The sequence below is a fragment of the Cydia pomonella genome, chromosome 2, assembly GCF_033807575.1.
Source record: "Cydia pomonella isolate Wapato2018A chromosome 2, ilCydPomo1, whole genome shotgun sequence".
NCBI classification, from domain to species: domain Eukaryota; kingdom Metazoa; phylum Arthropoda; class Insecta; order Lepidoptera; family Tortricidae; genus Cydia; species Cydia pomonella.
Window position 1 is genome coordinate 10,164,858 of NC_084704.1, and position 12,265 is coordinate 10,177,122.

The 12,265-nt window shown below is 35.7% G+C and overlaps 1 long non-coding RNA gene across 2 annotated transcripts; it reads right to left on the reverse strand.

Moving 5' to 3' along the window:
- Positions 1–5,006: 5,006 nt before the first annotated feature.
- On the reverse strand, positions 5,007–11,999 carry LOC133533836 (uncharacterized). 2 transcript variants are annotated; one of them, XR_009801933.1, is made up of 3 exons: positions 10,726–11,999; positions 9,900–10,124; positions 5,007–7,269 (listed from the first exon to the last, which is right to left on the reverse strand). It is a non-coding gene; the product is annotated as an uncharacterized LOC133533836 (long non-coding RNA). The 2 variants fall into 2 exon arrangements; XR_009801932.1 differs by lacking the exon at positions 5,007–7,269 and having other exon boundaries at positions 9,402–10,124.
- Positions 12,000–12,265: the final 266 nt, after the last annotated feature.

The following is a 12,265-nucleotide window of genomic DNA, read 5'->3' on the forward strand; positions in this document are numbered from 1 at the left end:
AGATTCTAAATACCACGAGAAGCATGTATGGATGGATTTGTATATATGTAAGGCCAACGTATATAAGAAGAAATTATGCAATAATTTTTTGGGTTAGGTTAACATTTTTAGACAGTAGTTTTTAGAAGTTTTTCGGTCTCATCATAATCATATAATTTCAAAAAAGATGTAACTTCCGCTTTACACCGATTCACTGTAAGCTGGGTTAAATTAATACTTGTGGAGATCTTGTTGTACAGAAATGGACCAAGGAAAAAAGCAAAGTCATTGGCAAAACTAGTTCTACTGGGTGGATTGATAAAAAATCGGTTTCTTTTTCTCTCAGAAACTCTTGAAGATGGCGCTTTCTTGTGTTGTTTTAAGATGGTTGCTTTTATAAATAACTGTTTTACTGATAGAACGTTAAATTCTTTATATAAAGCGGTTGTTGAGTATCTGAAGTTTTTGAATGTAGCTACCTTAATAACTACTCTTTGAGCTCGTTCTATTGCAATCATGTGAGACTTTTTGGCACCTCCCCAAACTTCAATGCCGTATGATATGATGGACTGGCAGAGTGCAAAATATACATTCTTGACAATACCAGGATCTCTTAAATGTCTAATGTTTTTAAATATATACATTAGTTTCCTAACTCGAGAGCATAAGGAATTAATGTGGTAGTTCCATTTTAAATTTTGATCTATATTTACACCAAGATATTTTACGACATTAGTTGATTCAAGTGTGTAGCAGTTGCAGGGAGCTGTGTAAGTGTCCGGACAAGTGTGTGCTTGAATACAAAAATTAGAAGGTTGCATGGAGTTCTTTATGCTAAACGTAACATATTTTGTTTTGCTTAGATTGAGCGATAAAGAATTATTATTGAGCCAATTCATAACATGACATAGGCCTTTTTCTGCAGTGTATTTAACATCATGCCATGATGGTCCGTCAAACATAAGCACAGTATCATCAGCAAAGGTCACAATAGCAGCATTTTGGAGTTTAAGGCGACATAGACCATCTATATATATATATATATATACAATAATATAAATTACAAATATAAAAGAAACAGTACAGAAAACTATTTAGAAAAAAAATGTATATGTGTGTTAATATCAACTTACGAAACTAAATTATCTAAAAAATATTAAATTTAAAATGTTATATAAATTTTTTAATTTACTTTGTTGTATTTTAATTAAATTATTCCACACCATGCACGAAGTAAAGCACCGGAAGAAGAAGAAACGGTAGTTTTATTATTTTATCTACACACATATCATAAACCTATGGAAGATAGAGTTAAGGAATAGAATCTCCATATACCAAAAAGTGTCCGACAAAAAACCATAAATAGGTGGCGCTACAATACCTAGAATACTTGAGAAAAAAATGTAATCATAGACAGCGCACTTCACTCCGTCAATAACTCCTAGGTTCTTAGCTACTCTAGCGCTACTCTGGAGAGATTTGGAACTATTATTTATAGCTGACAGCTGGACACTTTTGCAACAGTTCTGCCTATGGAGATTCTATTCCTTGCCTCTACCTTCCATACATACATATAAACCCTCTATGATGCCTTCAAAATCCTTAAGTAATGGCCAGCATTACGATAAGCTGTTTTGTTACAACAAATTTCTTATCTGTGATAATGTTGTAATTGCTTCATAACTACATCAAAATCGATTTGGTAATGACATTCAAATTTGGAACATCTCTGAAAAAAAATCAATTCGATTTGATCTCAACTCTAATATGAGTCGAGATGCTTTTTTGTTCGAAATGATATGTCAATTGCATACAATTCTGACATATCTCGAAGCAGATAATCTCGAAAGATAAAATAGCTTAGTGTATATAACTGTACATAATTAGGCATTAAAACACTCGTATATATGATCCTTTTAAGAAACTCACTTCGTTCGTTTTTGAAACCCACACTCGTGTATTTTAATGCCTTTTATTATGTAGTAGTCGCATAAACTACTATTATCACAGTTTTATTTGTGCAAATAATGAATCTCAAGCAGTTTTATCTCTTACGGCACCGACGTTCTTTGAGGGATGAGTCGTCGTACTAAATGTATGGGAGCATTCAAACTTAATATTTTTAATATTACTACTTTAATTAAAAAAAGTTATTAACGTAATTTTACTTATTGGGTAACGCACTTTCGATAACAATTTGAATACATATATAGGGTGTAATATATATATGTAATATATATATGTACAAATTGCGGACTTAATATCAAATGGCATTTTTTACCAGTCAACCATAGGGCCAAACAGAGACACAATTAGTGTTGAAAGACAATAAAACAAAGTCAATGAATATAAATGAAAAGCAAAGTAATATACGTATAAACTACATAATATATATTGCATAAATACAAACATACATACTTACACACTATAAATATAAGACACACGTATGTGTGTCTCTATGGAATACAGAACAATATTTAAAGTATGCATAAGTATGAAGCGTGGAATTAAAAGGAGGAAAATCTCTTATGGCAGAACTATTGCAAAAGTGACCAGCTTTCAGGTTTAAATAATAGTTCCTAATCTCTCCGGTGGCACTAGGTAGGCTCGTGAATTACATGAACCATAGTATAAGTTTATATTACCGATATTACTGACAGATTTCTAGAAATATGAAAAAGTTACCTTGTAAACCCATCTCTATCAGCCGCGTGTAGTAAGGAGTACATGTCAGGGCTAAACGCATGCACCATGTGACGTGTCACGTAAAACCGTGGTGACAAATGTGGCTCTGCAGTGATTGTAACGTTGTTAGTGTTATTACTGATATGGAGGTGATTGTTCGCCCGATTGTGACTCGCAAAGCATTCAAGCTACCACACGTGGGATGCGTGTCGAATGCGCACCCCATGCACGTGCCTTAAACTCGTGACAAATATGGCACTGGCATTGTTTTTAAGTTATAATATATATAAGGTGCTTGAGAAGCACAATAGATTTTTCTTATGATTGTTACTATCTTCCCATCACAGATATCTTAACCTTTTTATTTGCAATAACAGTATACATAATGGATGTATATTCAGTGGTGTTACGATAACTAGCTTAAATCTAAAATAGGCCCTTGAAGCATTGTACAGTCACGTGTGAAAACATAGACACGATCAAAGTGCCAAAAATATGTATACACGACCTTATGGCCCATAAATTAGGGTAGTGTATACATATTTTTGGCACTTTGTCCGTTTCAATATTTCCACACGTGACCGTACCAAGGATGCTGGCGGCGTTTCCTCGTTATATGGCAATGCTGATACGTTGTGCGAGGAAGCCGCTTCGGTCACCAGTTAAGTCAACCAGACGCTTCGCGATTTCTGCAAAAAACTTGTGCGCGCTGGGTGGGACCCCATGGACCTAGAGTTTCAACGCCAAATCTTTTTTGATATTGATAATTCCAATTGAACAGATGGAAAAATATATTTTTATGTACCAAAGTACCTACCTATATGTTTGTGGCTAGTCAAGAAACCAATAACTCTTATTAAGCCTTTATAACGCCGAGGGAATATATTTCCCACATGATTTTAAACTTTATGTTAAAGTAATAGGGTTGAATTTTCCATAAATTTGGACACCCTTATGCCCTCTTATATCTATCTACCACCACCACCACCAGAATATTCGCGTTTGTGTCAAGCGGTAAAAGAGAATTCAACTTCATAGAAAACATTGCAACTTCATCACTGGGGAATTTCTCATTAAAGATTACATTGCAATATTCAAACATCTTGCTATAAGCCACCTTAAACCAGCATTCCTTAATAAATGTATCACTCTCATAACACTTTTTAGAGATAACGTACTCGGTGACTCTACTGTTATGATAAATGTAGTGTGACTCCACGTTGCCTACACGATACGTTGAATTCCTTATCGTATCGCACACGTGAACAATACGCGTGAGTGATGTCATCGAGTCGAGACGTCCGCGTCATATCGCAGCCGCCAGTCTATTAGACGATCTACGTCAAAACACTTTCTAATATGGGTTATCGCTACTTGAACGATATTATGAGTCATTTTGGATAATGTGGCTATTTAAATATTGAGTTTACCGAAATTGTAATCTAACAAAAAACCAGTAGGTAGATCATCATAGAGAAGATTATCAGGCGATAAGGTTATTAGATCTACTGATAAAAGAAAATCTCATTATATTAGTACATTTGTTTCGTGTGTGACATATTTTTTCTTGTATTTTGTGCAATATTTTTTCTTGTATTTTGTGCAAATAATGGAAAAAGGACATACTTACCCAGGTCCTTAAACTACGTCCAAAAGAGAGGTATGGGCATTGTGAATGTCATTTCGCTTTGTGTGGTAGGGCACAGCACAGCGGATATCATTCCAGATCTAGAGCAGAGCCCAACTGGGGAAGTACCCCCAACTTACAGAAAACCTCAGCCAAATAACACTAGACCCTACTCATAGTGTTGTGTTCCTGCCGGTGAGTAAGCTTGGCAGAGCACAATGAGGGTGTGGAGTGTTAGGGTCGGCAACGCGCATGTAACTCCTCTGGAGTTGCTGGCGTACATAGGCTACGGAGACTGCTTAACATCAGGCGGGCCGTATGCTTGTTTGCCATCAAGGTAGTATAAAAAAAAACAAACAATAATCGCGTTTTATCAAATTAATATTGTGGGAAAGCACTGTACTTAAATTATTTTTGTAAAACTTAATTTAACTTGTAGGTACGAGTCAACGAAGGTTTCATTTTCTTTTGATTGAAAAAGAATAGGTAAGTAAACTATATTATCATCACAAGAAAAACAATGTTTAAATTGTTTGTAGGTATACAAACGATTTCTTCAACCCGCTCGAGCTTGAGATAAATTTACACGCGACTAGAGTGTATGTAAATAATTTATAAATAACTGATAATTCTGAAGTTTAAATTTGTCCAACTTTGTTTATCAAGTTCATATCACGCATGGCACGTATATACGTGAAATAAAATGTTCATATGAACATTGAACATAACCCCTTTTATTTCCTTGGATATTCTTGCAAATATTATGTTTATAACAAATGTCTTTTTATTGGCTTTGTTATATTTCCATAAACTCTCACGTGCATGCAACCTCAGACATCCTTTGTGCAGGCTGGAAGATGAATGCGACTGGGAGGCCTGGATCACGTTATATATACGACTTTTTCATATAAATCGAACTAGATCTAGGTCTCACGTTGAAAGGTTATCTGAGGTCAAATTGCAGGGTTAGGCCTAATAAGGAAACAGTAGGGATGGGTATAACCTTTACAGCATATTGGGAGCAAATGTAATGGAACTGCTAAATAAATCAACTTACGGTATCAAACTTCTTAAATATGTGTGTGATGTAAGCAGATTGCATACTACTAGTACTAAACTACGGTTTGCTTCTAAACATGTTCAGTTTGCAGTCATTAATTATTTTTACCTATATAGATAGATATTTTCTGTGAGCCTCGTTGTAGAAAATTATGTAAATATGTATGCATATTAGTAGTCAGACCAAGATAAGTTCGCAGTGATTTTGATAGCCCAGACGGTGCAAATGTTATTTCAAACGCCAAACTTTGAATTTATGACGTTTACTCAACACTCGTACCGTCTGGGCTATCAAAATCGCTGCCAACGTAACTTGGTCTGACTCTATCATGTTTTTTTTTTTACCAATCGTTATCAAGTGAAAACATAAAATATTGCACACTCAGATAAAATATTAACTTAAGCGATTATTGGTGAGTAGGGTTTAGTGAAGTTGAGATTGAATTTATTTACTTTTCGCGACGAGTCATCGCTTTAACTCACAATCACGTTGCGCGGCATGCGTGCGCGCATGTGCTGTCTCTGATTACTTCCCAAAATACATACGTACTTACCCACCTCGTATAGGATCACGTGTTACCTAAATGTACGCGTTCCTTGTTCACAAATTAATGAGGATTAAAATAATAATGAGGAATTTTCAGAGTAACTCAGTGCAGTGGTGGAGATTATTAATAATACACATTTTATAGTATTTATGCTTAACCCGCTCGCGTCTTTCCTATAAACATTGTAAATTAAAGGTTCTTGATTTCATTTATACACTGCCCCTTTACAGGCGGGGTACCTACATTGTTGCAGTACTTTAGAATAAAATACGAAAATATATAGTCACCCTAGTCGTTCACTTTTATTGTATTGAACACAGAAGTGACACTTTCTAAAAATTAAAAATGTTAGCCCCAAATGTCCAAACCTCAAGTTGAGGAAGCAACTGGGCTATAAAGCCAAGAAGAGAAGAGAAAGTAAACTAGCCTAGATTTCCTACCGTTTAATTCTTTCTGTACCTAAAATCTTATTTCAATCTAATTCCAACCAAATTCTGTGAATGCTCCTGCACACTTACTAGTACGCGGACTAATAAGTAAATACGTTTCCAAATAATGCCCAATAATTACTTAAGTAAGTTAAGTAAGTGTGCTAATAAGTATGTTCGACAAAATCAAACCGATGAAAAATCTGGTATTACAATCGGTTATTGTATAACATTTTATTGGGTTTATCTTCAGTTTTACCGAACTTATTCCTACACGAGTACTTTACGTCATATATTTTAATTGAACAATATCAAAACTGAACATTCTCACGCATAATTTGTTCTGTAATTCGGTGTATTTGGGTCTTCAAAGTAAATAAACAGCACGTCATCTATAAATAGCTTACACATTGATTTAGATTTACTTATTTACATTAATTTATGCTCTAATTTAGAACGTTTAATGTAAATTTATTCCGTTTATTTTAGGACAATTATCAAAACCCAATATTAGGCCATGGATTTCTTGACCTTTTGTTCCACATGAAAGTTTCTTAAACATTATGTTACAAGAGCAAAATGGTAGATGATATGGGTTTTTACTTACTCGCAAAGACTGTTAATTGACCAATAACTGAAAATATACACACGTAAAATAGCCAAGAATACGGTTGACTTGTAGTTTCAATCAATGTTCTCGAAAATATTAATACAAATTTATTTAAGAGGTAGCTCTCACTCCTCAAGTTGTGATCATGTTGAGGAGTTTCTAATTCGTTAGTCCTGACATGCAGAAGTACAGGAACAGTCTTTAATAATACAGTGTTTCGGGAGTCCTCGCGTCCCCACTTGTACCGTTACCAATTTTATTCGGTTAATCGTGGATATCAATATGATAATTCATAATAGGCCTGCAATATTTCCATGGGTGTTGCAATGTTTCCTGAAAATATAAAGTAAATCGAATATTATAGTATTTTCATTGAAGGATTTTTCTATGACAGCTTTATTATTTTTTTAGGGGTCCCTACCTAAAACATTAACATTAATAAAGATTGTATTAATATTACAGCCGACAGCTGACATAGGTACGCATTTAGTGTCAGTGATAGATCGTTAAATGATTAGGTATAAAGAACAGATAGTCCTAGCGGTACACCCCGACATTCGGTAAAATGCTGCAAATGGTGTGAAAAGCATGAAAATCGGTACGATTGATCTTTAGGCCATTTGAATCAATTTGACCCGTAGCACCAAAAAAAAAGAAAAAAGGTGAAGAGTTATGACGTCATCTTTTTTATGTGTGGGAAAAGAAATGATCAGAAACCTATCGTGTGTGGTATCGAATTAAAGTGATTTTTAAGCCAATTCTAAAAATATATTCTAAACACTAAATGTAACCATTTCCAAAGTTACTGTCTTAGGGTTAGATATGAGGATATTAGGTATTAATAAAAGGTATATTTATAAAAAATAATGGTATCGTATCTGGAGAAGCCCAAACTTGGTACCTATGTTTTGAAAATAATTTTTATTCTAATTAAAAAATGACTGAAATATATTGATCTCATACATTTTTAGAATCGGCTTAAAAAGGTTGAGAATCCTATACTGGCGCATTGGATTTGCCAAGTTATAGGATTTCTGAAATTTAGAGAATAGGTGAGGTATATAGTTGTAATATTATATTACTTATGTACTAAATTAACATTAGGGTTCCAAGTTATACTAACAAATATGGACGTAAATCTGAAATAAATCTTTTCATTTTCAATTTAAATTTTAAACAGCCCTCGATCGATAGGTTTCTGAACAAAGTTTTTTTTTCCCTTACAAAAAAAAAAGATGACGTCATAACTCCTCCCCATTTTTTGTTTTGGTTCTGCGGGTCAAATCGCCTAGAGATCAATCATACCGATTTTCATGCTTTTAACACAATTTGCAGCGTTTTTTGGCGTACCGCTAGCACTACTAGACGGAGGGATAGCAATATAATTATGCGCGTGCAATTGAGATAGCAACAGGCGGGTCAATGTACGAAAATCCTTGTGGAAAGTGTCTCTGTTTTAGGTACAAGCAATATTATTGAAAACCGTGAAAATCCGTGTCAATAAAATCTACAAGTATTTTTCTACTTTCGAGGTGACATCCAATCTATGTATGTTAAAATAAAACAAAAACTTTCGCGTTTTCGAATGATTCTTTGGGGCCCACTATTTAAAATCATTTAAGAAGTCTATACCTATTACTGGCATGTGTAAGGAGATGTGTAGTTTTTTTAAGACGGTTGTATGAACGGCATAACTCGGTCACGTTTTACAGACAACTGAACGCAAACGAGCACCTCACGTGTCGCGCGTTCCCCGAAATGTGTTAAGTCACATTATTATTCATGAACTCATCGCCTCACACTTTGGATGTATTTCAACTGGTAGATTTGATGTTATATTTATGAGGTGCAGACAACGTTTTCGTTAGCGTAAAACTGAAGGATTTCGGAGAAAACAAGATCGACGCGGGGACAGATTTTTTAATTTCGACTGCTCGATTTCGTGTTTTGTTCAATACTATCTCCACTACTAAGCATTTAAATTCTACTGATAGAATTGAAAACGAGTGATCGATACCACTAGATTCCCAAATTTCTATTGTTCTTATTTCAAAAATATCTATTCGCCGTTTTCCACAGATTTTCGAGTAACGAAATCGAGTGCTCGAAATTCAAAAATCCGCACCCAGTCGTCCTGTGATAATTCCTGAAGTAAAAACAAGCCCATTTCACTGCGCTTTGCCGACTGACACCCCGTCACTGTCACTTTAGTAAATCTTTAGGTAATAAATTGGCAATATTATTGCTACTTGATATATTCAGGTAAAGGATTTCTACGCGAGCTAAGACTACGGCTATTATATTAGTCGTGCCATGCAAATGTAAGGTTGTCAGGCAATGGACATACTTATCAAGCGAATTAGATGAATGAGTACTTGCATATAACAATTGCAATTATAATATCAATAAAGGCTCAGATATTTCTGAGACAATTTTTGTCAAACAAGAAATAACAATATTGCATCTAACCTATACTTTCAGTTATTTATTTACGAAACACAAGTGAGTAAAAACATAATAAATCACTTAAAAACAATGTCCTAAGTCATGATCGCTTGGTAGAGCACCCAGAAGGCTGATTAGAGGGGCCTCTGGATGCAATTCTTAGGGCCATCAAACATTAACGTCTTATTAGGGTTGGCGTCTAGTCAGCGCTATAGAAGAAGGCGTTGGGCAGTTGCGCCAACGTTACGTCGAGCTGCAGCCAGTCTAATCAACTCAGACGCCGACGCTCGGGAGACGCTAGTGTGGGGTGGCTCTTATCCACTGAGTGAAATACAGGCCAGCCCTCTGGTCACCCGAAGCCTTTAAAAGGCACTTTGCTAACTCCTTATAGAGACGATGTGTGCTACAACGCCCTCACGGCCCCAGGGTTTCAACCCCAAACGTCGCAAATATGTAGCTATTATCGAGGGTGAAATACTTGCGACGCTTGAGGCTTTTGGCCGAAGATGCAGCCTCACCAGTGTCAACGCAAAAAGCAGCAGTATCCCAGACAGGAGGCCGACCCATACTCCAAGGCACCAATGTCATTCCGTCTGGCCAGTCCGTTGAGCTCGAGGACCACCGGCACCTTGGCAATGACAAGGGCCCTTTGGATGACGTCATTGATGCTGGCGTGCCGAGGAAACCTCCCAGCATTCTGGCCGCATGAAAGGACGTGGTGGCCTAGGCTGTCTACCATAGTTCTGCAAAATATATATAGACAAATTGCATTATACGTACGTAACGGGATCACGTTTGGTATCTTGTACCTGTACAAAGAATGTGTCAGTTATTTACGCCCAGTCTCACGTTTCGTTGCCATATCTTGCATACTTTACAATGCTGTTGACCCCATAACCCCGTTGCATTTACACTGGAGTGATAAAGGGACAAGTGTTATAACTCTTGTTGAAATTTTCGTATAGTATCTATAATTAAAAAAAAAAAATACTGTGGCTTTATCCGACTATTAGGGTAGAGTAAAAATTATTATTTTAGTTTTAGAAGTTGTATGTGAACATGCATGTTATTTCGGTGGGTATGTGTGTGTCGCACCGATAGCGGTGGTGATAGTGGTGAATGACTAAGCAGTTTTCGGAGAATGAGCTGACAAATTAGTTCATCACAGTCACAGACGAAAAACTATGGTCAAACTTTTCATGAACATTTTTGTTGACCTTTAGTTATAACAACTTCTAGGTTAAATTTTAAATAATTTTCTTTACCGTTATTCAGCATTTTTTTTCGTATTTTTAAACATATTGAGTAGATAGTAAGTATAGATTTTATAGTTTCTACACTTACCTGCATTGATCAGCACAGCCGTTTTATCTGTAATTCCAGTCTTTAATCTTTAAGAACTATAAGCCCTTCCGTACGATTGCAGCCAGCACACAGCGTTGTATGCAAATTCAACCATTTTGTGTCCTTCCAAGGCGGAAGAGCCTCGAGCCAACGCAGCACATGGCGCGCCACGTGATTATTGTACCTACTCATTGTTATAATTTTCTCATTTATTTAAAATTTTAACCGACTTCAAAAAACAGAAGGTTATCTCAATTCGGCCGTATTTTTTTATGTTTGTTACTTCAGAACTCTGTAATTACTAAACCGATTTGGATTTTTTGTTATTTGAATGTAATAGCCCCAAGTTTGTCTCGTTTTTGACGAAACCCACTTCTGATGATGGGATCCATGAGGAATCCAGGGGTCTCCTCATATCCTATATGCATACATTTAGCGATTCTAGTATTTTCATCAACAAACCAAGCATTTTCATCCAAAACAGTGCTATTTGATGAAGGGAACTGCTGATGATGACTAGAACGGGACTCTTTAACAACGCATATTTCACTTTTGGCGATTTGTCCTCGTTGTTATGTTTGTTAAGCAAGTACATTCTGAAGGAATATTTGTATAAGATCTAGTTCTGATGATGGGTTCCATGAGGTTCAAGTCCTCAAATCTTGATAGCTTCAGATCCAGATCATGAAACTTGATACGTACCCGAAGCGTAAAAATGTTTAGTGACATGACATATACGAACGAGTCTGGCCAAACTGTAAAAAAAATTATGCTTCACTCATAAGAAAAACTTAAAACTAAAAATTTAAAAATAAAATACTCTTAATAAAACGTAAAACCGACTTCAAACGTATCAGTTGCTAGCGCATATAAAACGGAATAATATTTTATTTTGTCCTCTTTGAAGTCGGTTTTACTTTTTTTTTAAAGATTATTTTGTATTGTACTAAAGAAATCCTTAAGGTACAAAAGGTGGACTTATTATCTTAAATCACTCTTTACCAGCCATCCTCCACGTATATTTTTTAACACGGGATTGTCAGCATTGCAATGCGTAGTCTGGGATAAAATATAAATAAATAAAAAGAAATAAATATTATAGGACATTATTACACAAATTGACTAAGTCCCACAGTAAGCTCAATAAGGCTTGTGTTGAGGATATTTATAAATACTTAAATACATAGAAAACAGCCATGACTCAGGAACAAATATCCATGCTCATCACACGAATAAATGCCCTTACCAGGATTTGAACCCGGGACCATCAGCTTCGTAGGCAGGATAGGACTAGGCCAAACCGGTCGTCGAAAAATATCCTTAATTAAATGTGGGCATTTCATTCATTTAAAATTAAGATAAACTGGAAGTGCCGTCAGTATCAAAAGTAGCGGATCAGACTACGCGTCAAAAGTATCTACTATATTCTCTAATGACTTAACAAAAAGAGTTATTGTATTCGCCGAGTTTCTTGCCGGTCCCATATTGAGATACCCTCCTACAATTCAGGAGGGATTTAAATCTTCTCGGGTCAGAGATG